At 34.9% G+C, this 19,152-nt stretch overlaps 1 long non-coding RNA gene across 3 annotated transcripts in view; it reads left to right on the top strand.

Moving 5' to 3' along the window:
• The window catches only part of LOC121469514 (uncharacterized), a 74,538-nt gene that overhangs the window by 10,257 nt on the left and 45,129 nt on the right, over positions 1–19,152 (top strand). For 2 of the 3 annotated variants that reach the window (XR_012054074.1, XR_012054075.1), the window contains exon 4: positions 8,594–8,723. This is a non-coding gene — a long non-coding RNA (uncharacterized lncRNA). The remainder of the gene's footprint in view (positions 1–8,593; positions 8,724–19,152) is intronic. The other variant, XR_012054076.1, reaches the window with a different exon arrangement.

Raw genomic sequence — 19,152 nt, 5'->3', positions numbered from 1 at the left:
AAGGGCAAGTGTTTTTTTCTATGTAAATAATTTAACAAGGTTACACTGTGGGTCATGCTAGTCTCTGGAAATACTGCTAATACTCATTTTAAAAGTAATAGTTTTCCTTGTGTGTGATTTCTTCTATTTTAGCATGACATTAAAATTATTAAATCTTTAAAAATGATCACAGATTTTTTTAAAGGTTTGTTCAATGAAAATTCATACATATGGAACTAAAATTTCCTTTGGCATGTGGTACAATTGAACTACAGATTTACACTTTCTGAAACATGCAAAGACTTTCCAGCATTACATCCCAAGCCTACATACCTGTCAGAGTGCGATCACTGAAATGCAAAATTTCTTCTGATCAGTAAACATCAACAAATTTTCAAAAATTTTTGTTGATATTTGCATGATTGAAAGATTTGTTTTGCAAATGTTGAGATTCAGCATCTACTAAATTTAACACTCCATACTACCATATTTTTTATTCAATTTTTTACAATTAAAATTTTTGGAGTTTTTTTAATTTCTGTTTTCAATTTTCCCTAGGGTACTTCTTTTCTAGCTTAGCTCTCCTGCTTCTTTATCGGAGTTTTCCATAAGTTTTTTGCTTACTTGTTTGATGTTTTATTTTTCTTATTTTTAGCTATTTTATTTCTAGTTTCTTCATTTTGTCATAAATTTTTGGTCATTAATCTTTTAATCATCATGCATCATTAATCATCTATTCTATTTTGATTTCTAGAAATACACTAGAAAAAAAGTCATACTATATCTCTTGCACGCCACTGGAGATGATTTTTCATATATATTATGAGAATATCCATGGTTTTACTTAAATGTTTTTAAGAGGAAAAGTTCTACCAAGAATGCAATGAAGCTGTTGTCAGCAGCTATAATGAAGTTGGTGCATTTTGGGGGGAATATTTTTTGTCATTGCAATATTGAATTTATTTAATATTGGCTGAGGGTTTATTTTTTTCATATGGAATTAAATAGAATTTAATAAGTCCAATCATACTAATATAGAACAAATATAATTCTGTGAAAAAGCTCATATTTTTCTACTGATTAGCCACTTTTTTTTAGAGTAGGTAACTGAATCATGGATTTATCTTCAAAATCATTCTAATTTGGGTCACAAAAAAAAAATAAAATCATGAGCAAAGTTGTTTTTTTTTTTTTCCTCACTAAGAATGACTAATCTATTATGGAAAAATCTTGTCAAGTTGGCCTACTAATACATTTTAAAGATAAGCAGGAATGTTCTTATTTTGTGGGTTTTTTTCCCTTATATTGGAAAAGGATAGCAATTAGCTTTTACTGCTCACCAGTGCGACTCTAGTAGGAGAAGTCAGGTTTTATACAACAATTACAAAGCTCAAAAATAGTATTGTAGTATAATAGAATAATATTGTAGTAAACCAGAACAGTCCATCCTGGGTCAAGTGGGAACCGACTCTGGGTGGAAACATAGCTTATTCTGTGATAAGATGGAAAGCAATTGCATACACATAAAGAATGAGAAAGAATGTAACATAGAAAGCCCAGTGAACGCTTAATGATGTTTGAACTGTTTAAAATCACAGTTTAATGAAGAGGAAAACTTTAACCTCTTCTTAAATTAAACATTCATATTTCAATCTTTGTCCATGACCTTTAGAATTAGCTATATTATTAGTATTTTGAATATTTAGTAGTAGCAGACTGTAAAAACTCTTACTTAAATTTGCAATCTCCACATGCTTCTTTGTCAACTAAAATGTAAAAGCTATTTCCCACAAAAAGGTATTAATAATTAAAAAGACATTAAAAGTCTAAAGCAGCAATAATTAATTTGTTGTTGCTGTTATATTTAATTTTTCAAGACCCTTTATAGTCAAGGACTAGTGCACATTTGTGCCAATTACCAAATTACTGCTAATATGACATAATTTTTTAACACCAGTTGTAAATTTTATTGCCTTGTTGCATAATTCTGTCACATGTTGAAGAATATTCTCTGCAAATTTGCTATATTTGCTTTCATTAACAATGGCTTTTTGAAGTACATGGAATAAATGTGTCAAAAAAAATCCAAGCTATTTTTTTATAGCTGTCACCTCAGGACACCAATGGATATATAAAAAAAAAAAGTTTGGGTTTTTTTTTTAAGCTGTATAGCCTCTAGATGATTGTTGTGCCTAACTTTTTAAAACTCGGTTTGCATTTTTGAGTTTAGGTTTCACAACTTCCCCAGGATATTTTAATTATTATTACTTAAAACCATGGTTCAGACATAGATAGATTTGTTTTAAATTAGCATTCTCTAATATGAGCAATGAACATATCAGTTTTAATACTTTTAGAAATATTTCGGCAAGATGAACTTCTTGTCATGCCTGATAGGGAATTTTCATCATTAAATGCCTCCTTGTCATCCATATTGATGCTTTCACTATTAGTCTTTGTCTAAAAACTCAAACTAGCTAACAGGAGATCATGTTAGGAAGAATCACATTTTGCAAATGATGTGGCAAGGACAGGTTAAGGCATAATAGGGCTCAAATCATTGATTTTATCTCAACGTGTTCTACAACTTTACTTGTAACAGGCAACCTCTGGCTTCTGCTGTTTTGATGGGTGTTTGATATTCCTAAGCCAGAGTGAGGTTAATGTGAAGTTTGACTCCACTGATTCCTCAGCTGAGCTATTCTATGAATTAACAGGGTGATTCATCACATGTGCATTATCACTCAGAGGTGTACAGCGTGTCCTACTTTAAAGAGAACATCAATTTATGAGTCTTGAAAAGATGTCCAATGCCACGAGTCACTGGCAGCAAAGTACTAACATTGACTTGTTCCCATTTGTGATAGTGATGAATGTCCTTTGAAGGCAAACAGATAACCATCATGGCAGAAGCCTTCTCAGTAGTACCCCAACTGCTTGGAGGGTTTTTCCATTCCTCTAAGAAAAGCTGGGTTTGTGCTTTCTGTATCCAGTGGTATGGCCAAAACATATCCAAAACTTTTAAGCCCTATGTAAAGGTCCAGCTGCCTGCTCAGCAGGAATTATGTCAGTGTGGTCTTTATTAATGGCTTGAAGCACTGTGTGGAGATAAATACAGAGTCAAGGGCATGACCTAGCTTTTTTCAAGCTGTGCTGCCACATTTTTTATGTATGCCATTGTCAGATGAAAGAATTTTTCCATCTCTCTAAAAAGTACAGCAGACAGTGCCTGTAGTTTCTCAAAACCCTTGGTCTGTATTCCATGAAGTTCTATCAATTTGAGACACTAAAATATCATACTGTCTTCTGGGGTACTACCATCTCTGCTGTTGAAGGATAAACATGGATTGCACTTTCTAGAGTCTAAACCTGACTGTGTGAGGAGTGTCATGATGAGATGATAAGCGATATAAAGACAATAATGCAAACATTAAGTGCTTCTTTGTGGACATAAACCTTTTTTCAGGATGTGTTTTTCTTATAAAAATATGCATCCAAACAAAACACTTCAAGAAACAAATAGCATTTTTATACCCGAAGAAATCAGCAAGGCTTTTGATGGAAATATCACTGACTTCTGCAATGCAATCTTTACAAAAATGGATCAATGGGCTGGACCATGAGGATTCCTAAGAACAATCAGAAAAACTGTTTGATTCAATAATTTGACCTCAGATATATTCTGAAAAGTAAAGAGGAACCTCCATCCTTTATCATTAGCATTTCTCTATGAAGGAATATTGAAGCACGCCAACAATGTAAAGATGCATGGAATGTAATTATGATGAACAATCTTTCCTACTCACATTATTTTAGACAGTACACAAATAAACAAGGAAAACCTATTAAAGCTTCAAATTAAGTATAGAAGAGAAAAACTGGCAGCAAAAAAAAAAAAAAAAAAAAAAAAGCTTTTTATTCAAACCATGCAAGTGTTTGAAATGCATCTAGGGAAAATACTAATAATCAGTATGTAAAAATATCACATGAATACCGTATACAAAATCAATTAGCAAAATCTATTTACTTAGAAATGCAAATGCAAAGCTGTCCTAAGATAAAGGAGGAATGTTTGAAAACTTTTAATTAAAAGATATCTAGAAATTATTCTGAGAATCACTATTTGAAAGAAAGTGATAGATTGCAAATACAAATGACAAATAATAAGACATTAACTTATTTTTATGGAGAGTCATAATTATGACAAAATAATAAGTTAGAAAAAGAGTTATTTATATTTATATTTACCCAGGAAAACTTGGAAAAAGGTGAGGACTGTGGACAATTTCTTTGTTAATGTTCATCACCCTACTCTTTCCTGTGATTCAATGAAACCTTCCCTAAGCCATTTCCTTATTCAGAATTCTTCCATCATTACAGTGCTTTCTCTTCATGTAGCATTACCTGATTTCTTGCCAAGGACACTGCTTCTTCTTCTTGAAGAATCCTTTATCATCCTGACCTGCTTATCTTATACTCTATCATCTGCACTTAATTCCCTATTCTCATTTCTGTTTCTTTTCAAAATGTCTAAACAATTGTGTATACATGTATTTATATGCATATCAGCAACAGTAGCTTTTCTTCTCTTCCACCTCCCTTGCTTTTGCAAAAAATGTTTTCTTCCTTCCCATACAACAATAAAGATTTTGTAATTACTTTTCAGCCAAGATCAACCGTTGACACAAGAAAGTTAAGTACGTACCTGGATAGATGTGCTGCCAAGGATAGCGAAATGTTTAAAGTAGTACCCAGTTTACTGCAGAGCACAGGAATGCTCATTTTTTCCCTAAAATAATCTGAAGAAAAGATTAGGGACTGCAAATAATGGCCACTGCTGTTACAGGAGACCTCTCCATTTTTGCAACATCCTCAGTAAGAATGACAAGCCTAGAAATTCCCCCTTGTTTGGCTTTGTATTTCCAATGTACATTTTGCATCCCAACGCGAATGCAGAGGGTCTGGGAACCAACACATCTTGAAAATAAACGCTTCACTTTGTGCAGACTTGACCAAAACATATGAGATACTGGCATTTGAATAACCTGCTTTTATTCACATTGATACAAAAAAACCCAAAAAACAACATTCACATAATTTAGGCAGATTTGAACTTCTCACAGTAGGATTGCTGCTTTCGCCTTTGGCACTCAAAGAAAGCTGGAAAATACTTGACGTTTGTAAGGCACCCACATGCATAATAATGAAAAGTAAGACAATGTTCTACTTGATTGATCTTTTTGATCTGTCATTTTCCACGGTAAACACTTCTCTTTATAATCTTTTCATATTTTTCCAACATTGCTCCAACATTTTAATTCAGTCAGTAGTTTCAATTTTTTATCCTATTATGTATAATGCCGCTAGAGTTCAGTGGGTGTTTCTTCAAACTCAAGGTTCTGCAGAATGACATCTTTCATTACTGGCAGTTTATGCCAACACATCTTTTCAGTTTTAGTAATACTTCTTAAACCAGAACGACCTAAATCAAGGATTTTTGTGAAGACAATGAGTGTTAGGATTGTTAAAAGATATTTTAAAAATTGCTAAAATATGGCAATTTTTGAGTTACAGAGTACTCAAAAATCAAGGTAAATATTGCTATTGATATGACCCATCACTCAATCAAATTTTATAGTTAATTCAATTTTGGGGTTTTGATTGCATAAAACTCCAAAAACATGTCAAACAAACCTGCATAAATGTTGAACTGAGTTTATTCTGACTGCTAGAAGTGAACAAGTACCTTCCAACAGTTGCCTAAGTGTCCTCCAAAATTTTTTAAGAATAAAATGTTGAAAACTCAAAAATCAGTCTAACCTCAACTAGTCTTCAAAGACTGCAAGGTAGTTTAGTATTTAGTGACTTCTGACACAGAAATAATTATTTTCAGTTACTTTCAGTATTTAATTCCTGAGCATTGAGTAACCACAGAATTTTATACCTGCAAGTCTGAGTGCCCAAGAACATAAATGATACTCATACAAATTTAGCAGTGATCAATCTTCATAATATTTGCACTGTCTTGTTTTGAAAATTACCAAAGGTTACTTAAACATGATGTATTTTATTCCCAGATACACAGATATATACACCTCATAATTCCTCTCTTGAAGGTGTGGTTCACAGATTTGTTACCAAGATAGTAAACAAGTTCGTCTAAGATCTCTAATCACAGGACTAATCACAGATTATTAATTAAAATGATTAGATTATTGTGGTTTTTTAAGGGTGAAAATAAATCTAATTTTCCCTATTAACCAATAGATAAAACCAGGTGAAGGCTGACTCATCTGACCTATCCTAAACAATATTTTTTTGGCATGACATGAGCTATCTCCTGGAAATGCTTTTTACTCTCCTCTGAGTAAACACATAGCTGATCAATAAAGATGTTATGTCCTGCCTTTTGGACATATAATATTGAAACTTTTGAATCTGAGCAGATAAAATCTCTTTTGTGTTCCAGATGCAAGTTCCAAAGCTTATGTCAAGCAATACTTCCCATAATGCAGTTATCCCATTCATGAGGAAGGCTATTGAGCTACCTACTTGGAAGCCCCACAGCAGTGATCCTGTGTTTACAACCTTTATTTTCCTCAGGGAGTTTTTTGTTTTGACAGTCACAGAGAAAGACTTTAAAATATGACCCTATTACATACAAATACTTGTAACAGGGAATTGAGAATTAAAATTATGATTTTTTTCTTTAACATGGTATTTTTTTAAGTCAGTCTCTGATACTGGGGACTCCACTAATCATCCCTTTAATGCAAACAAAACTCTTAAGACTTGTTTATAAGCCATGAAGAAACATAAAACAAGACAAATTCCTTTTTTTCCCTGGATAAAATCCTTAAAATGTAGCTATGGGAAGCTTTTCTTTCTGAAGTATTTCAGAACTGAAACAATTTATCTCCACCGCTATCAAGTCTCATGGCTTCACGACTTTAAAGAAAAAAAAGCAGTAAATGCTGGGCTTTTACCTTAGGTGATACGATATATCACCTGGAGTAGTACTTGAAGTTATCCTCAAAGCAAAACTACCTTACTTTATCCTCACTGTATTTCTACCTTTGGAAGACAAGTACATTTAGTTGGGCTAAGATAAAACAGATAAAAAATAAACAGCTTTTAGAGCACCAAAATCCCATTGTCACAGAGGAGCCTGATCTGGTTTAACTTTGCGGCAGAAAAATGGTGATGACCATGTCAGAAGCATCCACCCTGTGGATATGAATCAAACCTTTTTATTTAGGAAGCCACACAGTGAAACTAGGTCATTTTCCTCTGTAATGTGTTAGACTCTATGAAAACTTAATTTTCCAAAATTCTTATAGTTTAAATATCCAAAATAGGGCTGCTAATAGTAATTTGGTTTTTTTACTATCCTTCTAAATTTAATCTTCCATTTGTAATGTATCCAGAAAGAAAATTTAGGAGCCAGTTTCTGAAATTATATTTTCTTGCTTGAAGGATGGAGTTACAATATCTCAACACACTCAGCTCAAGAATCAACAAACTGAGATCTAAAGCACAGTCTTACATAATGGATCCAAATTTTTTAGGAGAGTGATAAACCCTATAAAGCGATTCCTACCAGGTTGTTAGGTTGCAATAGGAGAAACACATCCTTTCTAGTAAGGCATACTATTTCCATAAAATTATATTTACTCATGCATGTGCAGGTAAATTACATCAAAGTAAAATTTGTTATGGGGATCTTGGTGAATTCTGTGGCCTAGTAATATGCAAAAATAAAGTACATCAGCTTTTAAGAAGCTTTTTGATAAAATTTTCTGCAAACATCAACCATGAAATCACACTGTTGCAGTTGGTTATAAATTAATAATATTGCAAGAAACACCAAACACACAGAGGGAATAGTAAAGATTTAGCCAAAAATGTCATTGCAAACTGTGCATGACTAAACCCCCACTAAATAAGGCAAGTCACATCCCCCGAAACAGAAACTCTAACCTAATTAAGCAAGTATAAAACTGTCTGAAGTGATGGAAAACCACTTTGTACTTCACCTAATAACACAACTGGAATCTATTTTGAAGGAAAATTGAGGCAAAAGCTCCTGTACAAATCAGGGAGATTGCAAACAAACAAAGCATTAAAGTAAAATTGCCCAAAAGAAGACAACAATAAGAATCTGTAATACCCTGAACAGAACACAAGAAGGTACTTAAAGATGCATTCAGAACTAATGGTGGCATTAACTCGATAAAAGCATATGCATCCAAAGACTCCCTGAAGCAATCTATACCCAGTGACTATGGCATCAGAGTAGCTGCATTTGAAAAATTAACACTCCATTACCATGGGATAACAACAATGTTCAAAGGCTTTATAAAAGCAAAAGACAAAACTTGGCAGTTGAACTGCAATGAGAACCCAAATGACAGAAGTTGAGAGGGAGAAAGAGAAGTAAGAACACATTGAAATAGCTTTTCCTTGGCATTGATTGTTGTAAGAATAGCTAGGGAAGAAAGTGTCTACTCAGTCATTCTGGGAAGGTTTTGATGTTGATGTACTTTGTTTTCAAGATGTGAACATCATGATAGATAGAACTCTTTAACCACTCATCTCTATTATTGTTTGCAAGTGATTCAGGAACCTTCATGTGTTTGCAGCAGTAAGTGTGTTGAAGATAAGAAATGTTTATCTTGGTGAAAAGGAGGCTCAGAAGTGACCTTACGACTGTCTACAACTATCTGAAAGGAGGTGATGTCCAGGTAAGGGTTGGTCTCTTCTCCCAGTTAACCAGGCATAGGAAAAGACATAGTCTTAAGATGCACCAGAGAAAGTTGAGGTTGGATATTAGAAAACATTTCTTCACAGAAAAGGTGATTATATATTGGAATGGATTCCCTGGGGAGGTGGTGAAGTCATGTCCCTGGAGGTGCTTAAAGAAAGACTGGACATAGCACTTGAACCTAATTGATTCTGTGATTCTGTATTGTAATAAAATGTAGTGGATGCTGTCTTTTTTGACACCTAACATACACAGAAATAATTAATATTAGTTTTATTTCTGAGATAATTTCTTCCTTCTTGAGAATACATCTCACATGCTCTGACTACAGATCACTGTGTACTACTTCCAGTTCAGTAACTGAGGACAAGACAAGGCTAACTAGCAGATTACTAATAAGATATTGCTAAAGGTCATTTTTCCAAACCTTTTGTCCAGACTGAGAAGTGTGTCAGGCATTTGAGTGATTAATATTTAGAGTTCCTGTCTGTCCCAATAGGTTTTGCTAGAGTTTCTTCTCTAAATGTCAGCAAGTCCTAGCCTTATTTGTATTAAAAAAGCACTGCTGAGTGTGTAACAACATGCCACATATTAGTGTTATGGTCTTGGTATACAGCTTGAGTTAGAAATAAATAACCTTCAGAAGAAGATGGAAAACAGTAAGGTTCTGATTTTAGCTCCTCATAAAGCTCAAGAGTGAGGGTACTTGATTGGAATTTTAGTTTTATTATATTAATTGCCCTCTTCCCTGAACAATGAAAGAATTATTTGAGCACAAGTATTACAAGACAGATATCCACATGAAAATCAGTTTTTTGGTAAAGGTTCTCACTATGTCAAAATCACATTTTAAAAGATGCCTGTTTTCTTCTTTCTTACTACATGCAGTTTCATATATACTCTAACAGTTTTAGGGCTTGAAAGGCCATAAATGTTTCTCATATAGGTCTATTCTTCTAAAAACATCTTTTATTTGAGTGCCTGTTACTGCTGCCATATGAACAGGATCAGGAGTACATTTTAGCTTTTAAACAAAAGTCCATTGAGTTAGAGAAATACCATGACTTCCTAGATAAGTATCAAATTTCAGTTTTGATTATTTTGTGGAATCTTTCCTTATAGTTCTGTTTTTTCTTATAACGTCAGGATTCATCTTGTTCATTTTCTAACATCTCCAGTAAGGAACCCCAATGTTCTTTCACATCACCGGAGGACTGAAAGACAAGGTACCCAGTAAATCCTTCATCTGTTTTTGATACCTCCAGAGAGGATGTTATCATTAGATAAATCCTTGGCAGAATCATGCCTTTTGATTTAGCCTGATAAGGAAACCTAAGGACAAACAAAAGTTATAAGTATAGCATCATAAGATTAAATTTCTTTAAAAAATTTCCTTCCTTCAGTAAACAATAAAATAACTTACCAGATTTGTTCTGGTACAGGTTATCCAGATGATGTAGTTTCAGAAAACCATCACACTATAGGGGATTTTGTGTCCCCTGGGAAAAAAGCTATCCCTCAGGACTGCATATTCACAAAAAGTGATGCTGAGACCACAGGAGACAAATAAAAGCCAATGAATACAAAATAAACCAAAACTGAATCTAAAGTGGTAACAGAATGTTGTTTTGAGGTTATTAAACTGAACTTGCACTGGTTATAGTCAGGCAAATACTGACTGGAGTCTCTAGAAGCATCCTCCACATGCAGACAGCAGCCTTGGAGAAGCATTCTTTCTGTGGTCATACAGAAGGGGTACTGAGGGCTCAATATTTTAATGGATGTGCTGGAATAGTATTTGAATAAATCTTGTCACTTTTAACTAGGGATAGTTGATATTTCTGTAATGTGTCTTTCCAACTAGTAAAGACTGTTGACTAAGTGCTTTGATTAGGATTTCATCAGGCTAGCTGTGGCTATTTTCTACACACGTGTAATGTTCTTTTGATATATATTTATCTGTTTTCTCAGGTCTTACGTTTATCTCTTCCAAGTACCCATGGGTTTCTAGTGCTACAAAGATATTTTGTTAAAAGATTTCTGGCTATATATGTTAAAATGCTAGGTTTATTTTATTCAAGTCTGGAGGACAATTTTTAACATGAATTATAATCTTCAAGGTGTTAGCACTAAATGGTGCTTTCAACAGAAAAAAAAATATAATTTGCTTTTAGTTATTTCACTCAGGAAGAGCAAAGCTTCTGGAGTTAATTTTTTTTTTCCTCATAAAAGCAAAGCAGATCTCTGTGACTGGTAGATAGGGGGAAGGGAGTGGGAAATTAGACATTAACAAGACAATCTCAATTGCAGTTCAATGAGGGCACCTTCTGAAAAACTTCTCAGTTAAAATTAAAGTTCCTAGGGAAATTAATACAGAGAAAACATAAGTGTTCAGTGTTGTTTCAACTTGAAGTACAGCATGCGCTTTAAATTATGTGCCTACCTCAGTCTTAATACGATTATCTAAGTGAGAAAAAGTATATATATATAAAAAAAAATGAAAACAAAAATTCTGATTACTTACAGTCATTTTTCCCATTTTTCCTGTTTTCTCTCTGTTTTTAAGTGTGAAACTCATTATTTGAAATGGATAAAAGGGTGACTCATAACCCTTGCTTTGTGTGACTAGATATAGTAAAGATATAAGTAAAGATCTGGGATTACTTTTCTTTGTTCCACTTCAGAATAGCTACACTTAGAGTTGGAAGCTTCTCTACTAATTTCTCTAAATGCTGATTTAACTTCCAGAAAAAGACCTTAGCTGGTTTCCCAATTTTATTTTTATTTCCAAAGATCAGGCTGGCACATTTTAAGATAGCAAGTGATAAGGTAAGGGGACACAATATGGAAAGCAAGTTAAATCTTTATTATATATGGGCCTTTATCTGATTCAACAAAAATGATGGTGATAATAATGTCTCCTTTATGGAAGATAATGATTTAAAGAAAATTTCTTATTATGAAAAGGAATGTAGTGTGGAGCATAATGTGAAACCATTCATGGAGTGAAAGCCCTGGCCTCATTCTGTTGAGGGAAAAAGAAAGCCTAAGACGTTAAGAACTCTGCAAATACTTTCTAAGAATCAAATTCTGTATTAATTGTGTGGGAAAGAAAGAATATCAAACAGTAATACTGCTGAGCACATTGTGCGAATTTTACCTCTTTAGGCCAAAAACAGTGAGTTAGTGGCTAGCCAAAAATTTTTGCAGATTGTTTTTATTAGAAGCTGGAATTCATTACAGTAAGGTCAGGTGACCTTGCTAAGTAAAGTTACTACTGCTTTAACCAGGAGTCATGGATTTCTTTTAGCTAATTACAGTGCAGGAGTACTAGTATTTACTCATCCAAGATGATGGATCTTCAGCAAGGTGACAGGTGGAGCTGATTTTGTTGTAGACAACACAGAATATGCACTGCTAACAATGAATTCAGCCAGTTCCATTTCAATAATGCAAACACTAATTATCAGGCTCTCAGAAGAGCTAAATTGTATTTTACTCATGACCTTGTTCCTGTTTATAGACTCAGTGGCCTGGAGGCAGAAGCTGTGAGAGGAGGAAATCTGCATGAAAGGTGGACGGAATGATAAAACAAACAAGAAGCACAACCTCCCCTGAGCTAGATGAATCTATTAACATTTGTTTCATTTCCATATGTCTTCTTAAAAAGTTTATTACAATTTCCCATAACAGCAGTCTGCAATACTTGACATTTCAGTTGTGAGGCTCAGCTCTTGGCATTGAATTATTGCAACCTACATCTACCCTGGTCAAGCCCTCTTCCTCTCTCTGTGACTATCCATATTTTTCAGCAGTTGGCTTACTTTGGATGCTGTCCAATCTTTTCTACCAGAAGACTTTTCACCACAGGGACACTTCCAAGTGTCTACATCTGCTGGAGTCCTAATATCTGTCTTTAGCTTTTTTCTTGATAATCAATTCTTCAGAATACTTCAAACTTTCTGAAAAAATGGAATGCTGTCTTGAGGCAGGCAGAGAAAGAAATAATAGGAGAAGTTTCATTGGCTTGGTCTCTAGAGTTGGGATTCTGGGCAAAGGAAAAGGTCAACAACTACTTACTGTCAGGTCCACTAATTCTTCATCCTTGTATAATGGAGCTGAGTATGGGGAAATTAAAATCTGGCAGTTTAACACTACAGAGGTGAGTAAACTCCAAAGTGAAAACGGCAACGTGTTCTGTCTTCTAAGAGCTTTGTGCAAGCAAACCATTAATTTACTTCTCAACCCAGCAACAGGGCAACTTTGAACTGGTTCTTACTAATTCATGGCTGTAGATTGTAGGTAATTTGTTGAGCACTTCCTTTCCTTAATTTATTTATTTAATTAATTCTGATGTATGAGGATGTCCAGTTTTGGCCAACTCACTTCAAGAAAGACACTGAGGCATTAAAATCGGTCCAGAGTAGTGAAGCTGTTGAAGTGTCCAAAGAATAAATCTTTTGAAGAGCAGCTGAGGGAGCTGAGAGTGTTTGGCCTGCTGAAGAGGTGCCTCATGGGTGACCTTTTAACTCTACTACTGCCTCAAAGGAGGTTGTAGCAAGGTGGGGGGCAGCCTTTTCTCCTACGCAATTAGTGAGAGGACAATAAGAGAAAATGGCCTCAAGCTGCACCAGGTGAGATTCAGGCTGGACATCAAGAGAATTTCTTTCATAGAAGGATTGTTGAACATTGCAATAGAATGCCCAGAGAGGTGCTAAAGACACCATCCCTGAAGGTGTTTATGAAATGACTGGATGTAGCACTTAGTTCTACAGTCTGGTTGAAAAGGTGGCGATCAGTTAGAGGCTGGGCTCATGACCTCAGAGATTTTTTCCTACCTAAATGATTCTGTGATTCTGCAAAATATTGCAACACCTAATCTGGATCCATTTTTCAATTCTTAAGTGAGGTAAACTTCTCTGGAAAACCCTTGCAAGCTCTAACTTTTTATAACATTGTAGAATGTAGATGCAATTTTTTATCATGTATCTTTCATTGCTTATAGCAAAATAATAACAAAGAATTTATTATATTCACAGGAATTATTGAATTATAATTTCCTCTGGGTTGGTTACCAGAAGAATAGACCACAAAGTAGATGTTCTCTCCTTATTTGTGTCAATAGTCAGCCTATTTTTTTAAATTATTTATCTTAATACTTATTGAAATGAGGGCTGGATCAGGGAGCAGGAAGATTGGGGAAATAACTAAAACACCACAAAAAATAACGTATTAGTGGAAACTAGGTTTTATAAAATTTAGAATGACAGAAAAGTGATGAACAGATTATTTTTGAAATATACTTGGAGACTTAATTTATCTACCACTTTTAGCTGCTGTTTTGCTGTTACATCTCAGCTGATAAGCAAAACCTCCTGTGGTTAAATAGTATTTGTCTGCTCCTGCTATCAAACTAATACAATGAGATGCACACAGCTCTCTATCTGCAGCAAAACTCCCACTGATACCAATAGCCCAGAATCAGTAAACACAGCATCAAAGATAAATTTTATATGTACATTTAGTTTCATCACACATTTTGTTATAGACATTAAAATGCTATATTTCTACTTTTTTTTTTTTCTGTCTTTTTCTAGTTCAAACTAATAAAGAATAAACACTAACACAGAAAGAGTTTTGACACAGAGAAATAGTTCTGGTATTTCTTGACATAAATTTGTTAGTGCTCTAATTCTGTATTTGGATAATTTCTTTGTTGATTGTCTCTCCTTATATTTATTTGACAGAAATGTTAAGGATGTTATTCTATTCCTATTTTCCCATTCTAAGAACTATTGCAGGGAATAAGTTAGACATACAGGTACTTACAGTATTTACAGGGTGGTAGGATTTCATCTGCCATCCATTTATCTGAGCTTAACAGCCATCTCTGTTTTATTGATTCATTTATGAAAAGTAGATACAAACATGTAATCTTCACTGACTAGCACAACAGTTTCTAGGAATTTATTGAGGATTACAATTGCTAGAATATCTAGAATAGGCAACATATATCACTCATATAACAATAAAGATGAAGTTTAATTTTATAGACATATGTTGGAATTGTTTTCCAAAGCACCTCTAAGAAAAGATGAACAAGCCTCATTGATAGGAAAACCTACATAAAAAGTGGCTGGTGCTCCCTGCTCTTAGTAAGAAGTGAAATAAAATCTGATCATTGCTGAATTTGCCACAAAGCTTCATTTTTGCAATACTTGCATAAAGGTATTTTACTCCTAGGTAAAATAGAAGAGTTTTACTACATTTATTCCAGACAAGTATGATTTCAGGTTGTTACCTTGGATGCAGCAGCAAAATTCCATGGACAAAGCTGAGGTATTTTGATTTGCAGATGTTATATACCTGATCTCTTCTTTGTTGTTCAGACTTTTTACAGAGGACTAATTCATCCAACTACTTCAATTTCTCCACTTCTGTGTAGCAAACCTCCCATATATATATATATATGTGTGTGTGTGTGTATCTACTAAAATTAGTTTTAAGAACATTGATTTAAAAAGATATTAAAAATATCTAGGGTTTTTCCCCCCAAAATGTGGGATTTTGTATGTGGGGTTTTTTTGTTTGTTTGCTTGCTTGCTTTTGTTGTATAGGGTTTTTTAAATCTAGGTTAATCAATATCGAATTTCCTAGGTTAGTCATTATTGGTTCAGTGTAACATTTCTTCTTTTAAGTGTTATGATCTCATGCAAAAGGTGTTCCCCATTTTTTAAATACTTTGTCTTTTTTTGAGTTTTTTTGAGTAGGAGAAAAAAACCTAGACTCCTTTTCTTTAGCGTGAAAATTTCAAATATCATAATATTTGAAATTTATTAAAAATATAAATATTAGATTTCTTGCTCATGTTATCCACTTCTTTGAAGACTGTTTTTGACATATGATTGATTAATTCAACTTTAATATGTGACAGAGAGTGGACAGAAGAAATTGGGTGGAGACTGAAGAGGGGTGAGGGAGACAAAGAGAGAGAGCAAAAGGATCCTCTTGTCCCCAGTCAAGATATTAATGAAATTTAATTTCTTTGGATAGGTTCAGGCATTAGTGAAAATCAAGAGCTATGTAAGGATATTCAAGAGTATGAATGGAAGCAACTATGGACCGTATTAAAGCTTTGCCCAGAAGCAGCTATAAACAGGATTAAAGCTTTGCCCAGAAAATTAAGTAGAGTTTAACTTGGAAACGATTGCCCTTTGCTGAAGCTGTATTAGTAATCTTCCAATCCAATGCAAGAAAGAATAGGTCTATAATAAAATAAGGGTAAGGAATATTTATCCCAGCTGAGACAACTTTACTGGACAAGATTGCAATATTGTGCCTTCAACAATAGTTAAGTCCCTATTGGAAGAATTAAAAGAACATGCAAAAGTTATTCCCCTCACTGAACAGATGCAGCATATGCCTGAGGATAAAAAAGTCCTCATACTGCTTCCAACCTACTTCCCAGACCTGAGGGTTTGATTCAAGGCAAGATGAGAGGATAATTCTTCCTCTAAGTTCTTTCATTCTCTAGTATCTCTGCAGGGACTTCCAATAAAAGAGTCAAATTGTTGTAGTGTTTTCTGTGAAATGGAAACTTGTCTTGTGCCTACCTACTAGAAGACACAGCAATCAATTCAGTTCACTAAGAGGAGAGAGCTGCAGAGCAGTTGTCCAACAGCAGCCAATTAACTCAGAGAAAAAGACACAGCTCCCTCAGCTCAATACTGCTTCTTGAGTGTTTTGTCTCCTAAGAAATATAGAGGAAAGTAATAAATTTAGGTTAAAAAAAGAGGAAAAAATCTCAGAAAGCTGAAAGCTCTAAGTTCTAAATAATGGGCTGTGATTCCTGATCTCCTATTCTCTTTAGCAAAAATGTCACTACAGCTGCAAACAGCGCATACCTATATCTATACATAGCAATAATATTTTTTGTGTAACCAGTTGGCCCAAATGTAAGCAGTGGCTGCCAGCTGTTGGTGAGTAACATCTGCAGGGGATAGAAACACAACTGATTTGTCGTCTTGGCACATTTATTGCTTGCAAGTGGCTTGGATCTGTGATGTTGCAGAGAAACTGTTGCTGAGGCTCATTCAGTCTGAAAGCTATTATCCCTGCTTGCTCCATACAGAGCCAAATGATGCTATCGGGAGACCTTTAGTGTATCTCACTCAGGATACACTAAAGGTCTGTCAAGGGCTATCAAGACCCTTGGGGTGATAATGAAGGGCATGAGAATGCAAGCAGTGTTTTTGGTCTTGCTGTTGAAGAGGAAAAACTTAGTTTAAAAGTGCACTGCAGGAAAATCCTGGTTGCACGGCTGATGCCAAAGCAGGATTTTGTATTTTAGGAGTGTGGAATCATTTCTGAAAAGTAAGGCATGAGGAAGATGCAAAATGGGTCAAGACCTTTTTTTTTTTTCTTTTTTTTTTTTTTTTTTTTTTGCCAACCAACTTGATAATCTGGTGGGAAGGGCTTTAGATTAGATTCATTTGAGGATGGTAATGGTAACCCAAGAGAAATGGAGACAAAAGGTGGTGTTCACCAGGGCTCAGCATAATGCATAGAGTTCTCCTGATCTTGCTGTTGAAGCTTCATGCCTAAGGGACTATCACATAGGACTGTATGCAAAGTCATGAGCCTTGGGAAACAGCAAGAACCTAGAAGTGTGTGCACTGTTGCAGAGCTATTATCTTACTGAGATTAAAAAGAGATGATGGAACAGCACCATCCCCTGGACTCAAGTTGAACAAGGAGTGGCTTAGATTGTATTTTGGGAAAAAAAAATTTCTTCGTAGAAATGGTTATCAAACATTAAAAAAGTCTACCTAGGGAGGCACTTGATTCATCATTCCTAGAGTTGGCACTTTTGGACATGGTTTAGTGGTAGATGTAAAAGTGCTAGGTTAACATTTGGATTTGATGATCTTAAAGGTCTTTCCCAAACAAAATAATTCTATAATACTGTGAATGGTGATTTCTGTAGTTTGATTCAAGCTCTTTAGGAAAAGTAGAGAATATGGGATGGAAAGGTTATACTCTGGCAAAGGATGGGTTTCTATGTGTGCAAGCAAATAAAGAGCTGAGATCTTATTGCTAAGGATCAACAAGCTGATGAAAATAGCAGACATTGTGGGAGGTGTTATAGATTGAGAAGGAAGTAGGCAAACTTCATTGCAACTAGAGGAAGCCTCATAACTACAGGCACTGGAACTGATGGGGGACTTTAACTACACTGCTAATGTTTGAAAGGGCAACATAGCAATGTGATTCAGATTTCTGGAGTATGTTAATGAAACAGAGGATCAATGAGCCAACAGTTCTCTGCTGCTTACTATGCATTAGAAAGAACAGCCAGACCTGTGAAGATTGAATTCAGCATTGGCAGAAGATCCTTCAAGACTTTGAAGCTCAAAACCTTGAGAGAAGTGATCAAAACTAATAGTAGAATTATAGCCCTGGAATTGAGAACAGATATTGGCTTGTTAAGAATCTGCTTGGCATAATCCTTAGTAGAGTGCCCTGAAGGGCAAAGAGGCCCATGAGAGCTTCTTGACAGTCAAGCTGACCTCCTGACGCACGAGAACAGTCTGTTTCAAAGTGGAGAGAGTTACAGTCATGGCAGAAGGCCAGCACTGATGAACAAAGAGCTCCTGATTGAGCTCAAATACGTGTAGTCCCACTGCTCATTGGAGTCCGATGCTCAGTGGCAAAATATAAGAAAAGCCTGATGCCATTAATGTGGAGTTTTTCCCTTTATTTTACTGCTGAGTTTGGGCCTAGGGTCCTTAGAACTAGAGATAGAATTTGTGATAGCAAAGCATTTAGTCACAGTGGTGAAAGAAAAAGCTAGAAATTATTTGAAGAAATTTCACATAAAGAAGTGCACAGGATCAGATAAGATATAATTGACTTTGAGAGGACATGGCAATCAGAAAAGGTTCCTGATGGCAGCTTGCAGACCTCATCTTCACCAAAGTCAAAAAAGAGGATCCAGGGAACTGCAGACTGGACAGCTTCAGCCCCATTCCTGGAAAGACTATGAAATAAATCCTCTATGAAGCCAGAGGTACATAGAAATCATAAGGTACATGAGAATCACAACCCAATACATGAACAATTGTGAACAATTATCATGATATGAAAAAGACAACTTGTGTCTGAACAACCTAATAGTTTTGATAAAATTAATTGTTGAAAACAACAGCTAGAGGAAAAACAGTGCATATGGATAACTGAAGCCAGTTACTAGCAGAAGTCTTCTTTGGCTGGTACCAGAGTCAACACTACCAGTGTCTTTATTCAATTTAAATCAAAAATTTGAAATATTTTATAAGTATGAATGAAGACACAAAACGAATAAATAAAACAAATAAATATGTATGAATTAAATATATATAGCAGCTGGG

Source organism: Taeniopygia guttata, chromosome 2 (assembly GCF_048771995.1).
Source record: "Taeniopygia guttata chromosome 2, bTaeGut7.mat, whole genome shotgun sequence".
Lineage (NCBI taxonomy): Eukaryota > Metazoa > Chordata > Aves > Passeriformes > Estrildidae > Taeniopygia > Taeniopygia guttata.
Note: the sequence above shows the minus strand (reverse complement) of the source record. Positions and strands in the feature narration are given on the sequence as shown.